Below are 20,120 nucleotides of genomic sequence, written 5' to 3' on the forward strand. Positions count from 1 at the left end.
TAATATGTCCTGCTAGAAACTGGACGCCAGATCAAATTTATCTGCCTGGTGAATGGTATTTCTCACAAAAGCTAGTCTCCTGCTGCTTTTCCAGAGATCATTATTAAATACAAAATAGAGGTCTTGCTGGCTTGGTTGACCCTCTTATGTTTGTCTGCCAACACTAGAGGTTGTCATAGGGCAGAAATCATTGCTACAAAATAGAGGTCTTGCTGGCTTGGTTGACCCTCTTATGTTTGTCTGCCAACACTAGAGGTTGTCACTGCTCAAAGGCAATGCCCTTCCCAGAAGAGTTAGCGTCCCTTGAGAAGTATCTGGCTAAGACGTGTCATCAGGATTTCTGGTTCACCTTTGTCATTGCTACTCTTAGGGGGATGGTGGTGGTCTTCCACTTTCCCATCCTTCATCTCAGTGACCACTCTAAGTAGCCCATTGACATAGAGGCAGAGAGCCTCATCCTCTTCTACAAGTGAGAAATTTAGGCCCTGGGAGGGGTGCTGGTGGACTGACCCGGGTCCTGCTTCTGGTTATTGGCTCCCTCAGCTAATACTTGGGGCACATACTCCATGCCAACTACTACCCTGGCCTTGGGAAAGAACATGATGGACAAGACAGAACCCCTGTCTTCAGGGAGTTTGCTCTCTAGTCTGAAGGCAAAAACCCAGGGGTCATTCAGTTTTTTTCTGGATCATGTCAATCAGAACATGAATTGAAAAGATAGTTATGACTTAACTAGGGGCCCATGACTTAGGGAGCTCACTCTACAGTGGAGTTCACCTTGAAAGTGACATACCCTTGACCAGAAGGATAACTTTGCATTTTTTTTAAGATTTTATTTACTTATTTGACAGAGAGATAGCTAGACAGGGAACCCAAGCAGGGGAAGTGGGAGAGGGAGAAGCAGGCTCCCGCTGGGCAGGGAGCCCAATGTGGGGCTCGATCCCAGGACTCCGGGATCATGACCCGAACTGAAGGCAGACGCTTAACGACTGAGACACCCAGGTGCCCCTAACTTTGCGGTTTTAAGCTGGAGTCAGCAAAGCTATAAGGCTTCCTTGCTACACTCTTTCAATTAGAGAAAAGAGAATTGACTAAGAAGACCTGCATGAGTAGGTTGACTCCAGTTATGGAAACGACAAGATCCTCTGGGCTGGTGACCTTTCTGACTAGGAATCTCAGGTCTAGGATAACCATACCCTCCGTTATAATCACCAACAGCTCATATGCTAATATATGGGTTGTTATAAAACTAAGTTCCAGAATGTCACAGTCATCAGGAGGCTGGGAAGTCTTTCCCAAATGTTTACAAACTCTATATATAATAGTGCAAGCATATATTCTAATATGTATAGAGTGGAGCTACTTCTCAGGAGAAAGTGACAGCCTTATGGAGACAGCTTAAGAGTCTGAACAATGGCCTGATTTGGATGGGATTTAAACTAAATGCCCATAATGTACCCATGTTAACTGAACTGACTTAAAGGGGAGAGGTCTCTTCCAAGGGATTCCTGACTTCCTTCCAGCCCTGACTTTTCCTATGGCCTGAGGGTTGACCAACAATATCTTCTGGAAGAGGGACTACAAAATGTTGCCATTGTCTCTTGAGCTTTATTAAGAGATCAGAACACATGAAAATAAAGAAATATAAGAAAACTAGTCACTTTGCTACTTTTCCAGAGAAATTCATTTTTCCTTAGGAAATTCAATTTAAGTATTGCTGGGCACTTGCAGAATTAGATTCTTTTTCCATTTCTTCCCTGTCCCTTTCTCCTTCACTATGATTTTGCTTTCTCCTCAGGAGAAACTGAATCCAAGGGTTATAAGTCTAGACGAGCATTTCCCAAAGTAACTTTTGGAACATTAGTCCCAGGAGGAAAGTTTTGAGACAAAGATTCAGTGAGTAAAGAATTTGGGGAAAATGCTGCATATCATAACTCAATCTTAGAGAGTCTTGGTGCAATTAACAGATCAAAGGATCTAAAAAATCATATAAGAAAGCTCTCCAATTTTATTTAATCCAGCATTTCCCAGACTTATTTGATCATAGAATCTTTTTTCTTTTCTTTTCTTTTCTAGTAACATCTGTGCTCTGAGAAATACTGTTCTCAGAGTATCAGGTGAAGAAAGAGACTACCCGGTTTAAAACATAGCTGATCCAGTTTCCAGCAGTGTTTTTCATCAGAAGGTGGAGATTTGAGGCAATTTCTGCTATGCCCTGTATAGCAGAAAATGAGAATGCCTCTTTCATTCATTTCTTGGGATACCTTTTTAAAGGCTATAGTGTCTGAGAATGAGTTATCCCACCAAAAATCCAGTAATCTGAACTAAGGAAACCATTATAAGACTGAGGACCCAGGAAAGCAAGGATAATCGTAAATGCACAGCCCCTCAGAAATTGAAAATGAATGTGATGAGGGGAAGGGACAATTTGGAGAACACATAAGAGAAGTCAGTAAGATGTGGCAGTCCAACAGCCTAGACCCTTACCTGAGAAAGGAGCAGGTGTGGTACTTGGAGGCCTATGACCCCATGATGGCCATAGCCATTGAAATGTCCAAGTAGGTCATTCAGACAAATCCTAGTAATAATACCTTAGGAAATTTTTCAAACCAAGAGGTGGGCACAGATATTTCCAAAGCGAGACAACAAATGGTTCCCAGGACACAAGCTGCTGATAAGCTTTGAGGAACAACAAAGACCAAAGAATAAATGGAACATGCTGGAACCACACTCGTGATTTTATTCTCAGTGAAGTGACCAAGATTGATTTTAGAAAAGCTAAGTGGAAACTCAACTTCTCCCAAATGCTCTCTGTACCTGTCACTGGTGTCTGTTATTTTGTCAAAGGAGCATCTTTCTTTGCCATATCAATTATGTCAAGTCTTTTTACTATTTTCCAGGCATCATATGATTTTTATGGTCCCAGGAAAAATCGTATTTTATTAATCTCCTAATAGCTTCCAGATACGAAGAAAAGAATAGCATCGGAGTGAACTCCACACTCCAGCCAACTCAAAATGCCAGGCCTCGTTCAGGCTGCCCTTGGGCATTCAAGACTCACATTCCTGTGCCTGGGTCTTAGGGTGGACTTTGGGTCTTTAAGGACCTAGATCTCACTGCTTTTTTTTGTGCAAAATGTGCTTCCATTTGTTAAAGCATCTGCCACTCTGATTCTAATTTGTCGGGGCCTAAATGTCAAAATCCTAAACATTTTTTTGTCTGGAAACCTCAGAATATATGGCCACGTTCCAAGCCCAGAATTTGCTTCTCTTCTCTCTCCCTCGTTTTTGAATGGAACTGCTCACTCACAGGAGTTGAGAAGCTCAAGGACTTTTGATTAATTCGAAGACTTTCAGATCCCATTTAAAATTTAAATTTCACACTTTACTTACAGAAATCCTACTTATAAGGGAGGGCTACAGAGTCCAGGAGCATGGAAGCATAACACTTACTAAATTATTCTGGTAAAAGTTGGCTGAAATTTATGTTCTATTCATACTCTGTTCCATATTGCGAAGTATATTCACACCTGTCTGGCCCATAGTAGGCACTCGATAAATGTCTGTTGAAGGAGTTTTTCCCTAAGTACCTTTGGGAAATAGGATGGGCAGATGGAAGTATCCCCATTGTACATGTAAAGAAACTGGAGCTCGGAGATGTTAATTATTCAGAGTCACACACCTGAAAATCGACAGACCCAAGTTGAGGTCCCAAGTCTCTGAGTGCAAGCCTCTTTGGACATCAGTGTGGATGTATTTACACAACCACGTGTATTAAATATGGTTGCATGGCTATAATATCAACTTTTTTCTAGAGTACACATGTGCTGTCCCCTTTCCCACTGAATTATAGTAAATTTTATCCTATTTTGAAGTATTTTCCAAATTTGAAAAAAAAAAAAGTCATCTCCTCAGTTCATCTTTCCATTTCCCCCGGCTCCCATTGTCTTTATTTATATTCTCCCATTATGTGACTTTATCCTTTCATTTCCTCCCATTTCACCTGTTCCCCTTTACTCTTTTTTTTTTTTTAAGATTTTATTTATTTATCTCAGAGAGAATGGGAGACAGAGAGCATGAGAAGGGGAGGATCAGAGGGAGAAGCAGACTCCCTGCTGAGCAGGGAGCCTGATGTGGGACTCGATCCCGGGACTCCAGGATCATGACCTGAGCCGAAGGCAGTTGCTTAACCAACTGAGCCACCCAGGCACCCCCCCCCCTTTACTCTTTATTCTTGCTCAACCTGTGCCAGTGAAAATGCAGCTTCCTGCAATTCTCCCACTGCCGTGGAACTACCAGAATGAGGTCCTCAAGCAGTGGAAAGCATGGTACAGAGATGGAGGGGCATTGCTCTGGGTTACAGAGGGCCCTTAGCAGTGGACTGCCAGGACCCACAGCCCCTTGCTCACTGACATATGAGTGTCTGCACATCCAGGGCCTGGGACAAGCCAGGATCCCAGAGCAAAGCAGAGAATGCTTCCTTGGGCCAGGAGCTGGTCTCAGATCTGCCAGGGCTTGGGGTGTCCTTTAAGGTAATGACCTTACTGTGGGAGAAGCTGGGTTTTCCATTTTGCATTCTTAACTTTAGGGTGTCTACTCTGTTCATCTATTCCCAGAAACTTGATTGCCTTAGTCCTAATGTTGCTCACTCCACTTGGCAATTTCCAGAATTTGTCTGCAGATGCAAATAGTGAACTTTGGTTTTTCTCTGTTGCTCCCGGTTACTGTGCGGTCCTGGCACATGTTGGCTCTCAGCTAAGACTGGAGTTTGTATGACTAGATACATTTCAGAGCACTGAAAGTCAGAGCACTGACTTTCTGCTGAAAATGCCCATTGAATTTTACTTGAGACACGTGTCATTTTCCCATAAGCCATCAAATAACTTGGTCACTAAAGAACCTACATATGGCCTTCTTTTTGAGCAATGTCCATGGGACAGATGTACGATTGTATTTTAAGACATCACGAAATGACCTCAGTGATCCCACTGACGTTGACTGTTACCTATGCTCTGCTTCACAGAGGTTACAACCCTTGCTACCTTAGTTTTGAGATTTCTGGTCCCCAAACATCTCCCCTCTTCCCTCTTCTTACAGACAAAAAAGCCGTAAGTAGAGTTAGCTCAAAATAAAAATGGGTTCTTACCCTCTTGCCCTCCCACCTCTGTCCATGCTACACACACCTGAGCCTTAGGTACCTGCTCTCAGATAGAATTAGTCAGTGTCCTGCAGAGCCTTCCCATAGCAGGGGAATGTCTAGCCACCCCTACAGTTAGTTCCTCATTGAGGTGGTGGCCAGAGGCCAGTGACAACATTTCCAAACTCCAGGTGTTTCTTACCCCAGATCTGTGAGGTAAAAGTCTCCTGCTCTCCTCCTCCCCCTCCTCCTTCTCCCAGAGGCCTGCATTTTATGTTTGGTCAACAAGGAGTTGGTAGAGTCTCCTTGTCCACCAGGAGAATGAAGCTGTCACAGCAACCCCTCCCCAGGCCCTGTTACTTCTCAGAAAGCCAACTCAAGGCCCTTGGATTCTCCATTTGCCCACAGCCCCTCTCTGAAATGGTGGACAGGGTTTGTGATTGATGCCCTGCTTGCCTTGTACTTTCACCAACAGATTAGCCAAAGTGCAGCCCTTTGAATTCTAACAAACAGACAAGGGGTTTAACTTGCTCCATTGCCCTCTGAAGATGGATTCTGTATATAGAGTTGTTATTCCTAGCTTTTGCTTAGTGAGAAAAAAAAAAGAATTTATTTTATGTTTTGAGGTTAAATGAATGTGGGATAAATGTATACATAGTGTCCTGTGTGTATATATGTATGTATCGCTATATGTCAGACGAACTGAGGACTTTTCCACATATGGAAGAATTTCTCAAGATCATGTTTAACTGGAAATTTCTCTCCTTAACTTCCCCTGAGTACATGTTTGAATATACATTATATATACATATATACGTGTGTGTGTGTAAATACATTTTCACGTTTCCTACATAGAAGAAAAATTAACTACCATATATCAGAGCTTACTAAAGTATAGTTACAAAACAACAGAGAAAAGCAGAAATTTTGAGTCCCCTATGACAGAACCTAACAAGAAAAGTTACATGTCTTCAGTTTTTAATATCGGTTTCCCATCCAAGCTAGTATCTCTGAAGCTGGCCTGAGTAAGAAACGATCAGGTTTTTTACACTGCAAACCTAATTTCATGGCCCGCTTCTTGGATGAGGCCTTGGGTTTTGGCTTCATGTAGGGATGAAGGCTTCAAATTCAAAAACCCATGAAGAAGTCTTCTGTTGGGCTGATGTTGACTGGATGGGAGAAGGGTTCAGAGATTTCAGCTGTTCCCACTGTTGGGCTGGTCCTCTCACAATCGAAGCCAGAGATACCCTGGGATGCATTTTGAAATAAATTTTGTGAGCCATTTGTCTCTTTCCTTTTTTGAAAAAAGATAATTAGAAATTAAAAATTGAGATATAGCACATGTAACATTATATTAGTTTTAGGCACATAATATAATAATTTGATACCTGTATATATTGCAAAATGATTAGCAGAATACGTTTAGTTAACATCCACCACCACACACGTTACAAATTCTTTTTTTCTGGTGATTACTTGCCTCTTTGCTGATACTCCTTTTATCACAAGTGGATTGGAAGGCGATGTGTTTAAATTAAAAAAACAAACAAAAACAGATTTTTAAAAGGAGATGAAATAGAAAGATAGCTCAGATGTCACTTTTCTTTATCCCTCAAAGACTATTAAAAATCCCCAAAGCTACTAAAACACAAGGAATGAGTGGTTTCTCACCATTGGGAAACAAAGGTGGCAGTTTATTTGTTTGCTTGTTTTTAAGAGCAGCAGCTCTGGAATGACCCTGCCAGGGCTCTCTGTGAGGCCACAGGTAAAGAAGGAAATGAGGACCAACGTCTGAACTGTTGTTGGGGGAGTGTTTAACTCTCCTTCCGCTACCAGCAGTTGGGAGCTCACCCAACCATCATGAGCCATAGGAGAGCAAGGGAGGTGGGGTGACAGCCGCTGGGAAGCTGGCTTTGCAGATGAGCAGGTTGTTACCAAAGCTCTTTAATCTGGGTGTGATGTTAATTCCTGACATGTAAGCACATGAGGACAGGGTCTGATAAACCCTGCCAGGTAGGGTCTTCATGCATGGGAAAAAGGCGGAGCTGCTTAATGCGGCAGGATCCTCCTGGTAGAAAAGGATTTTTGCCTTACAGAAGCTTTGAGCCTGTTGAAGATTTCAGTCTTACTCTATTTTGGGTCAAGGTTTTGTCTCCCCTTTTACTGATTCCTTAGTTTTAAACCTTGTTTGCAGTATTAAGGTTTCATTAAAAGATTTGTTGCAGTATCTTTTGAATCAACAAGGGTTTTTCAGACACAGCCTGCACTCCCCAGCTAGTAGATGTAACTCATCTTGGCAATATTGGAGGGTTGATTCCTTTTCAACTTGCCGCTTTAATCTAGTCACATTTGTCTAAGAGGCAGCCCATCGGCTCCCCCGTGGAAAGGGGGTGGCCAACCTTGAAACATCTGAAAGCAGAGAGATCCATTTTCTGTTGCTAAACACCACTGCTCCTCTTTTTTTTTTTTTTTTTGAACTGATGTCATAAGGATCATGTTTGACTTACCCACACCAGGCACTTGCAGCACCCTGAAGATAACGGAGCAGCACAGGGAAAAGAACTGGAAACATCTTTTCAACGTACACCACTCACACACCAATTCTGAAACTACCTTATGTACACAGTAATAGCTCTTTAAAAATTGGTTCAGCGTCTCTATATGAATGATCTGAATAACCTCCAGCTGGGAACAACCCAGAGATGCTAAAATGTCTAAGGATGAAATTTTATACACTATTGGGTCCTTTTTACACATACCCTTTTGCCTTTGGCCTTAGTGCAATGTCAGATAATTTGTTACAATAGTAGCAAACTATCAGATGCTACCAACAGGAGTGGTGTGCCTAGTTATATTTGTATATGTTTGTAATATCTACAAAGTGGCTTAATTTACATTCTCCAATTTAATTCAGTCAGCACCCTGTGAAGTTTCAGGGTCAGGATATGATCCCATTTTCTTTTTGAGACAGCTGAGGAAGTGATGAGTCAAGAGGCTAGGGGATTTGTTTGCCCACTAGCCAGAAAATGGCAGATCCAGAGTCATGTTAAAAACACAGTTTTCACTGTATTTAACAAAGCCAAGTGTTAATGACTGATGGATGAGGGAGCAAATATAAAGCCTGTCTCCACCCTCACCCCTTTTTTATGACTATCTGGCAATGGCTCAGCTTTAACAGATGTTGACTTTGGGCTCTGAAACAATATTGTTGGCCAACGTAGAGCCTTCCAGCATTTCCATCTACAGCTGGGTGTCTTGCATCTTTCAGCTGAGAGATCTGGTGCCGTGCACCAAGGACTGGTTTGTCAGAATTACTTTTGCTTAAAGGAAATAGAAAACTGCTTTCTTCAAGTTGCCCAACGATGAAGCCCCCCCCGCCACCACCAAATCAAGAAAGTTCCTGAAGATACTTCATTAGACGTGAAGGAGAATCACTGCCCCCCCACCGCCACACACACACTTCTGTTATATTCTCAGTGGTTTGGCAAAGGACTCAGATGATTGCCCGGCCTCAGGCCCTGTGAGTTGAACTTCCCGAGAAGAACCAACCCAGACTGCATAGGCTTCCAGTCTCTACCTCTTCCTTGAGAAACACCCCAGTGTTTTTTTAAAATATGAACATCTCCTGTCGAGTTTCCCCTCAGCCAGTGACATTCAGCTTTCACCAACTAGGGTTAGAAGAATAAACCAGGGAAGTGGCTGGTGTAGTGCAAAGGGGGGAGCCATTCTTGGGAGAAACAAGTAAACACAATCTTGGCAACCCTAAGGAACTCTGGAATCCAGGCAGCCTTCTGTCTCAGAGGAGTTGAGTCATTCAAGAAAGGCAAGAACTGATTCTATATACTTACTCCTTTGGAAATAATTTGTTAAATTCCCACATCTGAGGCATTGTGAGGCAGTGTGAAGTGAGTGAAGGCTCTGCCTGTTCCCTCAGGGACCATGAAAGTGGTTGGGGTGCTGCTGATATATGCCCACACAAGTGCAGGGACTGTTTGCATGTGAGGTTCTCTTTCTTCCAAGAGCCAGAGAGACCAAACCTAAGTTGTCCCATCCAACTCCAACGAGGACCTTCAACAGCTTGGAAAGAGGGCAGAGCAAAGTCCAAAGTACTTCAGAGCTGAGAAAAGCAGAACCGACAAATGCCTTCAGGGTTAACATGAGCTCTTCTTTCTGTGGCTTCGGGGTTCACATGTCAGAAGGGTAAACCTTTGTGGTCAGGTAGACTGGAATTTAACCCTGACTCCACAGCTCCTAGCCAGGTGTACTTTGGTGAGCTACCTGATCTTTCTTCCTGAGCCTTCTTTTTATGTCTGCACAAAGAGCCTCCCAACACCTGTGTCGTGAGGCAATGGTGAGACTTGGTGAAGAAACACAGAAAGCTGTCATGCCCTCTAACCTTGCACAGGTCCTAATACCTGCTGGATCTTTTCTATCCCAGGTCAGAAATAAGCTAACATTTATATTTCAATGGACACAAAGAAAGTATTTGAACCTAGATAGGACTTTCTTCTTCTTTGGGGGGAACTTGTCTGCAAATGGACCCACAGGCTGTAACTAACACAGATCATGGAAGAGTTTACAGACATTCCTGACCTCATCACCTGAACAAAGACATCCATCCGCAGGCTAAGCATTATAGGAGGCAGAGGAGGTGGAAAGCAGGGATGGAAGGTCTCCAGAGGGAAGATTTGGACTTGACCCTGAGAGTAAACTTACTAGTGCCCTGACAAGGCTAGGTGCCCCTGTTTTCCAGATTCATACCCATTTTTTTTTCCTTTGCACGTGTGTTTGTTTTCCCCAACTCTGGCCAAGCCTGCAGTTGGAAATGCCAAGAGGACCTGCTTTGGTTGAACCCAGACACAGGGCACATCATAAATCCCATACTATAGTCCCGCTTCCAGGACTTGTGCAGCCAAAGTTAGCAGAGTCCTGGAGCTTGATGTTTCCAGAAAGTGTCAGAGAAGGTATGGACTGAAGTGGGGGTAGGGGGAAGTCTGGTGACTGTCCATATCAGACCCTGTTATAACCAGGACAATCTCTTTGCATCCCTTCCCCCAAGGAAGCCAGGGTGAACTTTCACAGAGACAGCTAGCTGAATTCTCACAAAGGCTGTGGGCTGATTTGACGGTGATGCTTCCATCATTTCACTCTCATTTTGAGCTAGGACAGGTGTGATAGTAAGGTCCCCATTAGGAACCTAGTCCTCCAATTTCAAGAAAAAACCTGGCTGTTAACTCAAAGAGAATTGCAGGTGTTTTTGAAAAAAAAAAAAAAAAATCCAGTGATGAGCTGGGGCTTGCCCGCTGACTATAGATAATACTTGAAAATAAAGACCAATTAAAAGTTTACACTGGGCCTTTTATCATCCCATATTATAGAGTTCCTTCCCAGAGCTTCTTTGCTGGGGCTAACAAACGACCCCTCCCTCCCCACAACAGGAAGTCACCTGTCTTGTCAGTGATGCCTCATCCCTTTGCCCTTAGATCTTGTCATCAGCATAGCCCTGTGAGTAGCCCATCTGGTGAGGAATTTTGTTTTATCTTAGTATTTTGAGAACCCCATTAGGTCCCAGCATCTGGGACTGCAGGATTTCCATCAAGGCTTCATATAATCTCTGGAGCTATAGAGTCATCCTGAGGTTATTTGATACCTAAGCCTCCCTACTCTTCAAAATTTGCTGTTTTGTGGTCACTGTGCTCTGGGCTTCAGCCCACCTTGGATGTTCCCATCCCCAGATGCTGTGGGAAAAAAGCCTATGGATGACGGATGGAGTAGAGGCTTTCTTCCCCATCCAGATATTTTGGCGACTCCTGGCACAGCAATCACTCAAGAAGGACATACAGGGGAGGTAACACCAGGCAATATCCAGAAAAGCCACTGCAAAGTAGACTTGGAAACAGAAAAACAAGGAAACAAACTCCCCCAGACCGGATAGCTGCATTTTGAAAGTCCCAAGAATTTCTAAATAACTTGGCATGAAGCTAAGGATCAAGTGACATTTATCTGTTTCTTATTTTTTGGCCCCCAAATTTACATTTCTGTGCAGTAAGATTGCTGAGCAAATTAATATTTGCATACAAAGTTGTAAGCAGTGCAGGAGTTAGACAGCTGTGAACGTTTGGAAATACTTGCAGCTCCCCCTCTGATTAGCTCCTGCATTTTTGTTTTTTATTCCCCAAGCGGACACTCACTCTGACCCAGATCGCTTGGTGATTAGGGTCAATTCATGTTTAAGCTTTGAAGATTAGAGAGACCAGAAATGGCCACCACCTCCCTTTCTATTTTCTGTTTAAAACTTTCAACTTTAGAAACAAAAAACCTAAAAAAAAATGCATAATATTCCAAGTTCACTAAAGGAATTTATCCACATTTCTGCCATGTTAAATGTTAGCAAAGTTTATATTGGACTGTCATATTTCTTTACTTTATTCACCAGCATACAAGACGTCGATCTCAACATCTGGTTTTTAATAACCCTGGACATCTGGGAGCTCCTTTTTAATCCTGTGGTGGACGAGGCACAGTAGTGATATTGGCAGTGTATATTTTCAACCTACAACTCCTGTCTGTTTCAATCATAATTAATTACCACTTTTTAATATATTTAATTTGCTAAAAGTCATTTGCACTAGACCACATTTCACTGTTAAGAAAATCGTGGTAGATTTTGGTGGCAGTGGCTTTCTTTTTTTCTTTCTTCTTCAAAATTTAAAACCCTCTGTGAGTGGATTTGAAACAAACTAAATGTATACATGTTGTTGGGTTTTAAATGCAAAATGAAATAAAGTGCTCTGCAAGGAAAGTGATTTCACAGCCATTTAGAAGCGGTCAGTAGGGGCTGTGGGCTGCATTTTAGGGAAAACTTGTTTTGTTTTGTGACTTTGGCAAACCATAGCATCGCTCTGTGCCTGGAGTTTTCCTACAGCAGTGACTCTGGGGATCAAAAACCTTATAATGAAAGCTAGGGCTTCCATCCAGAGAAATACACTACACACATACCCACAACATTCTGCTTTGAATTTCAAGAGATGGCTAGACCCCTGGAAACCCATTTGTGGGTGCCCTAGAGTCCCATGCTGTAGACTTGCCTTCTTCATCAGCATAAAAAGGAACATTAACTTTGCTTTTTCTCCAGGAACTGAGAGGAAGTTTAATGAATGTAAAAATACATTATTTCTCAAGTTAGGTAGGGAAAAGAGAAGTTTATTGCCAGGAGCAATTGCTAGATTGTATAGTGGTTAATAAACACAGATAAATTATACAGGAGAAGACCCATTTAAAATGATCAATTGTACCTTATTTTTTTTGCTAGAATATTCCTATCTAAACTGTCAATGCAAGTTCACACTGAGTTGTCCACTTTGTACTCAGGGCAAATCACTTGGTGGACTCAAATCAGTTGGGGATTGTTAACCCTTTGTGGGCCATAGATCCCCTTGGCAGTCTGGTAAGCTCTGGTTCTCTTCTCAGAATAATATTTTCAAGTATGCAAAATAAAATACACAGAAATGAAAGGAAACAAATTATATGAAAACTCACTTCAAAGACCACAGATCTGAATGCTTGAATAGATGAAAATGACCTTAGCCTATTGGCGAGATTCGATTGAACTGTATGAAATTGCTGTTTTTCTAGATCAAAAATGGTGAAATATTAGCATTTTTATACGATTCAAACAAATATTACAACAACTTACACAATAAGAATCCAAATGGTGAGAAAATGATCCAAGTTATTTTGTTTCCTGTTCCTGGTTTTCAAAGCAAAGAAGCAAATCATGGCAAAACCTAGTTTTATTGGGGATTTATTAAAAGACACAGCTCCCAAATTATGTGTGAGATCAGGATATGAATGAACCACTCAGTCTTGTACACTTTGTTTCAATCCTTGTAGTAAAAAGTGAGAATTCTTGTTCAGAACAGGACCTCAGGATGGTAGATTTACTTCTGTCTTCAAAGATTCAATTTCTCTGCCTGTTGGCCACTTCACTAAGTGAGGAAAGTGGCCAGAGCCATTCTGGAAACATTTTCAACAACAAGAATCCAGACCAAATAAGTTTCAGTTTATCCATAGTTGAGCACAATTCTAAGTTAAACAAAATTCTCTTTCTACAAGCATTGTACTGAATTGAAAGTTTACTCTCTTCTCTTTGAAATTTATTTGATTGCAAATGTATAATCATTCCATGGCGTGCACATCCTCTTTTATGCTGAGAGCAAAATAGAACCTGACAAATCGAGAAGATCACAGCATGTTTGAGCCTTTGTGAAATAACTGATGTGAATTATCGCATGCTACAAAAGTTTGTTCCACCCAAGTAGATGGAGTTGTTTGTTTTTTTTTAATTCTTCTTCAGCCTTTATTGATACTCTAAGCTTAAGAGAAATTAAGGGTATTTGATTACTATAATTACTTCTCTGCTTACTTAAAAGGTTTAATCTACTCCTTAGACATATGCAATTCAGATTGCATGCTTTCCAAAAATATAATCGTCTGCTAATGTAGACTAATTTTAATCTTCTAATCCAATCTTGACACAGAGTCAGAGCTGGGTGGGTGGAATGTTTTTGTGTGGGGGTTGCCATAGATACAAAACTCGGTTATGTATTTGACAAGCCAGTGATGTGGAACTTAAGTTACTATAGATTTTTTTTTCCCTCACTCTTTAAGATTAAAAAACAAAGTGAAGATCAGTGTGCCTTTCCAGTGCATCACGGTGTAACTAACCTTCTCTTCTTTCATTCCGGTGCTCCCCTCCTCTCCTCTCCGTGCACCTCCCTACCCGGGCCGGCCACAGGATGACGAGGAGGGCATATGGGCATAGCCGGGCCTGTAAATCAAAGTTCCAGTTTTGTTTTGAGGGGTGAGAAACCATCTTTTATATCATTTTTCTTTTACAAATTGCATTCTGGTGTTGTATTGTACGTGTGCTCAATTGTGTTCGCTGATGTTTGTGACCGTGCCCCATGTCTGCTTCTGTGTTCTGTGACCATCGCCCAAGAGCCCCCTCCTTCCTACTACCCCTTCCCGCAACCACATTATTGCTCTGCCGTGTTGGGGCTGGGTTGAGCACGATTCAAATGTTTCTGTGTTATTTAAGATGTAAACTGTGCCCTTGCTAGGATTTATACTCACTTTTTAAAGGCATGATTGTGGACTCAGAAATTGTCACAATTCTCCAGTAGCGGTTTTCAGCCAACTACTTGCTTTTACCAGATATGCCAGTGTGGTGTGACTCTCATGTCCTTCTGGTTGTGTCAGATGTTTGGCAAGGAATAAGGAAAATAAAACTGTGTATCTTCGTGGAGCTGAGACTATCATCTCTGAGAAGCCCATTTAAAGGATTGTACTATCTCTTCTGTGGCAGTTTTGAAGAAAACACAAGGATCAAGGCATAGTAATGGTGAATGGGTAACTGTATCTCTTTAAATGAATTAGAATAGAAATATCAGTATTGGCAGGTTAGTGGCCTTCTATCTGTTGCTTTTTTTTTTTTACAGTGGTGCTTCTATGGAGCTTTGCATTTTAAATTTAATGCATTGCATTTTTTTTTCAGAGGGTTTTGCTCTTTTGAAGTCTGATTTTTACCCATTAAGAACCCACCCTTTATTTCTGTGTTATCTGCATTATAATTGAATAGTGGCACATGTAATTACCACAAGGCTATAAATGGAATGTTGAACTCTAGAGACTTGCTGCTGTGCATCACACCTCTTCGGGATACTGCAGGTTGTTTAACAAGTCATAAACTCCCCGGAGTTGAATATACCTATGGTTCCATAGAATATGCTGTTGAACTTATGACACTGTAAATGCCATTTTGTTCAGAACAAAGAATGTGGTCAATTGTGTGCTGTGGTGATTTTTTCTGGTCAAAAAGTACTCAATGTGCGGTTCTTTTTCTGGATCAAATATGAAATGTCACAAGTCTGTGATTAGAGAGGCAGTTTGGGGGGATAACTTAGCAGGTGTGCCCTTCCCCAGGCCTTGCCTTCGTATTGCATGATAGTGGTGCTTCAGGCAAATTTTAAAACAGTAATTGGTGTGGTTTTCCTGCAAGTGACAATTTCATTGGTGCATTTCACTGCTTAGTTAAACCTCTTGCAGGTCCCACCAATGCCTCAGATGGCTTTCTCTGGTCCTGTGGAGAATTAACACAGGGGTTGATTTTCAGATACCTGGATCCATTTGCTGCGAGTAGAACCTGTTTCCCAGTCACATCAGACTGTCTATCTCCTCTCTTCTCGCTTTCCTGGGCAAAGGGGAAAACAACACCAGAACCAACTCTTCCAAAAGCAGAGTGGTTCCAGAGGGAAGCTTGCAATGTGAAGAGGTGGGGAAACCAGAAAAATCCCTAAGGTCCAATCTGAGAGACTCTCTCCCTATCTAGAAAAAGCTTTAAGGGGAACATTACATTTATTCATGCAGAAAAGCTTAGTACACATGTCACTTGACCTACAACAACATTAAATAAGAAATAAAGGTTTTATAATGTTAAAAAGTAAGTATGTGAAACGTGCCCACAGCATGCAGAGATGGGTAGGCAAAGGAAGGCTCTAAGAGGCTGGGGGTGGCCTTGAGAAGAGCAGGTCCTACTTGAGGCTCTTCCATGAAGCTCTTTCTTCTGCCATCGTAAGTGTTAGGATGCTGAGCTGTATTCATGTCTCCTCCTGAATAATGAAGATTTTTATTGTTCTTTTGCAAGATTCATGATATCCACCCTGCCATCGCCTAAGATAGGACCTGTGTTGTCATCCTCAGGGTAGAATTGGTGCCAAGTCTCCTAGAGAAACTTGCTTTGTTCAAGGCACATGGAGACAGCGGTGTTAAGCCCCTACCCCCTTTATTCTTTCGTGAATTTCCACAAGCACCGTGGACCCCAGAAAACAAATGTCTTCTGAAAATTATTTAATATATAGCCCTACTTTAATATGTTATAATAAATTTTATAGACTTCTGAGGAAAACTACCTATCTTCCTTTATGACTCCTTTAAACAAGTTTGCTCAGATAGCCTCAGGCTTTTAAAACCATAGCTTAAGGATTTAAATAATGAGATACCGGGGACCTTCCACTTTTGAACAGCCGTTGCATGTTTTGAGTCATATTACAATCTGTGGGCCTAAGGAGACGTTAAATTTATAACTAAAGATGGATAATAGTGACACATTAAAAATTAACTGTTTTGAATATTTTAATTTATGGCCCTTATAAAAGAAACATCACAAGAAGTTATTTTACTAGCCATCAGTAATATGCTCATAATAGCATCAGAAGTCTGTGACTTGAATCTGGTGTTTTGGTGCTGAAATGAATCACAGTTTAGGAAAAGTTGCCCCAAAAATTACAACAAATTGGAATTAACATAACAACCCTGACAACTCCTCCTTCTTTTGCCACTTCCAGACACTAGCCCAGGCATGATTTATTTGTCTCACTGTGATCATTCAAGGGTGGTGTTTTCTGAGAGCAAAATGAACTGTTTCAACAGTCCCTGGAGCTAGGCTTTCTCCCCATAAACCTCACACCCCAGCCCAGCCTTATCAGCGTGTGACCTGTATAATCCACAGAACCCCAACCTTAGAAGGGCTCCACTCCTGGTCTAATGCTTTGCTGTCACTGTCTTCAAGTTGTTAATAATTTTTGAACATGGGGCCCCACAATTTCATTTTGCAGTGGGTCGCACATTTTACATAGTTGGTGCTGCTTGAATTCAACATATATCCTATGTTCTGCTTCCAGCTTCTCTCTACTCTCCCTCCCTACTGGCTCATCCCAACTCCTACTTTCCTATGCGTAGAATTTACCTTTGGCTTGTCTTATTTTTCTGGTTTTCTTGCAGAGACTCTGTAGGGTCACATTCTCCAGCAAGTTGTTGCCCGCATGGGTATCCCTGCAATGTGTGTTCAGTCATTGTCCTCTTGCCCTCTACTTTTGATTGTGAAAATGTGCTCTTAGAACCCTTACTGCATTGGGGCACCTGGGTGGCTCAGTCGTTAAGTGTTTGCCTTCGGCTCAGGTCATGATCCCAGGGTCCTGGGATCGAGCCCCACATCAGGCTCCCTGCTCGGCGGGGAGCCTACTTCTCCCTCTCCCACTCCCCCTGCTTGTGTTCTCTCTCTCTCTTGCTGTGTCTCTCTCAGTCAAATAAATAAATAAAATCTTAAAAAAAAAAAAAAAAAAAGAACCCTTACCGCATTTTCTATCTTGCTTTGCAAAACAGAAAAAGCAGCAGCTTAAGTCTTCATTATTTTCCTCCAGGAAAATCCACTTGATGTGGCAATCATTTATGTCAGCAAATAACTCTTCATTTCCACTGAATGGAAGTGCTTTCCTTGGACCCCCAAGAGGTACTTTGTTCTGTGAACATTCAATGAGGCAGAGCAATGAGGGACCAAATCTAGGCACCTTGGGAGATCCAGTGCCGCACCTGCCATGACATTTGAACATTTGAGCTTTTACTGTGAACTCTCATAATGGAGCAGACATTGAACACAAGATCGTGTTTACTTCTTAAACCACTAGAAAGGAAGAATTCTTTTTAGATTGAAAACATATGCAAATTTTTAGGACCTGATTCATAAAAATACAGATGTGGGCATTAACAAGTTTGGCAAAGGGCCACGATGCTGGTAGGTGCATCTTGTTCAAAATGAAGAATTGTAGTTCTGTGCCACCAGCATGTGGACGCTGTTACAGGAGGGCACGTATGAATCACAAAGCACTGAGACACGAGGGAGGGTGTTTTTGTTTTTGTTTATTTATTTGACAGAGAGAGACACAGCGAGAGAAGGAACACAAGCAGCAGGGGTGGGAGAGGGAGAAGCAGGCTTCCCACGGAGCAGGGAGCCCGATGTGGGACTCATCCCAGGACCCTGGGATCATGACCTGAGCCGAAGGTAGACGCTTAACGATTGAGCCACCCAGGCGCCCCAGCCCCATTTTTTAAAAGATTTTCTTTTTTTCTTCTTTATTTTTTTTAAAGATTTTATTTATTTATTTGACAGAGAGAGAGAGAGAGACAGGGAGAGAGGGAACACAAGCAGGGGGAGTGGGAGAGGGAGAAGCAGGCTTCCCACGGAGAAGGGAGCCCGATGCGGGGCTCCATCCCAGGACCCCGGGACCATGACCTGAGCCGAAGGCAGACACTTAACGACTGAGCCACCCAGGCGCCCCCAGGACCCATTTTTTAAAAGATTTTATTTTTTTCTTTTTTCTCTTTTTAAAGATTTTATTTATTTATTTGACAGAGAGAGAGAGACACAGCGAGAGAGGGAACACAAGCAGGGAGAGTGGGAGAGGGAGAAGCAGGCCTCCCGCGGAGCAGGGAGCCCGATGCAGGGCTCAATCCTAGGATACCGGGATCACGGCCCCAGCTGAAGGCAGGCGCTTAACGGCTGAGCCACCCAGGAGCCCAGCAACTGCATTTTTAATGGCTTGTAGAATTTCATTGTATACATATATGTTTATGGGTGGGAGAGTCAAATTGTATGCAAAACTTATAGGGAGAGTTTATACACTTAGGAATTGGTGGATACCTAACAATAACTTTTTTTTTAGATTTTATTTATTTATCTGAAGGAAAGAGAGAGAGCACAAGCGGGGGTGGGGGTGGGGGGCGGTGGGCAGAGGGAGAAGCAGGCTCTCTGCTGAGCAGGGAGCCTGGTGTGGGGCTCGATCCCAGGACCCTGGGATCATTACCTGAGCCGAAGGCCGACGCTTAACCGACTGAGACACCCAGGTGCCCCATGGGAGGGTTTTTTTTTTTTTTAACACACAGAAGCAGTGCTCAGAGGCCGGTGGAAACTTCCTGTCAGGAAGAATGAGGAAGGAGATATTTTACTGTGGCTGGAAAGTTTGTATCTTCCTTGCTTTCTCTTAGTAGAAAAGGTCTACACTCTAGGCTTTGTGCTTGTACTGGGACAAGGGAAATCCAGTGGCTAGGACAGAAGTCATAAAAAGAGGCTTGGGCTTTCAGTCTCTTTAACTGAAGTCCCATTTTCTCTGCAAACTGGAAGTTTCTTTATACCTTCTGTATAGGGATACCGCCCTTTGTCTCCTATGGCTGAGGATCAGGTGCATCTCGTCCTTGTGCCATTTTCTTTCATTCATTTATTTATCCATTCATTTTCCACTTATTCCTCCATTCTTTCATCAAATGGTTAAATTCTTGGTTATATGCTAAGAAAACAATGAGTAAGATAGACGTGGTTCCTACTCTGTGGATCTTTCCATACAGTTGAGGGAAACAGACAATAAAGAATTACCTGTGAGTGGAAATCTTATACATTTTGATTGTTGCTTTGATGGAAACCAGGGAGATATCAAGATTAACAAGAGGAACCTACTTGAGTAGTTAATCTACTTCAGAAGGGATTTCAGCAAGCATCTCTCTAAGGAAGTGAGTTTTATGCAAAGCATTGAAAGCAGGAGAGTCAGCAGGCAACCATGCCAGGATGTGCATTTGGGAGGTGGTCCCAGGCAGGCATGCAAATGGCAGAAGGTGGGAAAAGGCTTTCTGGGCTGACAGAGCACAAAGACCATAACCTGGGGTAGAAAATTCGGATGATGAGATGAAGATGAAGAAGTGGGAAGGGGCCAGATCACGTAAAGCCTTTTTAGGCCAAGGTGGAGAGTTCGGGTTTTATCCTAAGTAGAATGAAAAAATGAAAAGAAAATTAGAGGATCTTAAGCAGGAATGTGACATAATTCAATTTATGTTGTAGAACAAGCCTGGCTGTGGTGTAGAGGATAAACTGTCATGGCAGGAAGAGCAGAAGTAGGGGTTGTTCCATCATTTGTGAGATAATTGGTGGTGCTGACCCAGGGGAGCAGTGGGAGAAATGATACCCAGTGGGGGACAAATGGATAAATTCGAGATGAGACTAGGAAGTGAAGCCAGCAGGACTTTGATAGATGGGTAAGAGAAAGGACTAAATGAGACTGCCTCCAAATTTCTACCTTGGGTGCCAAAGCTGGGGCAGG

Source organism: Mirounga angustirostris, unplaced genomic scaffold, assembly GCF_029215605.1.
Source record: "Mirounga angustirostris isolate CCGP_5_RB_7025 unplaced genomic scaffold, mMirAng1.0.hap1 SCAF_1, whole genome shotgun sequence".
In the NCBI taxonomy this organism is placed as follows: domain Eukaryota; kingdom Metazoa; phylum Chordata; class Mammalia; order Carnivora; family Phocidae; genus Mirounga; species Mirounga angustirostris.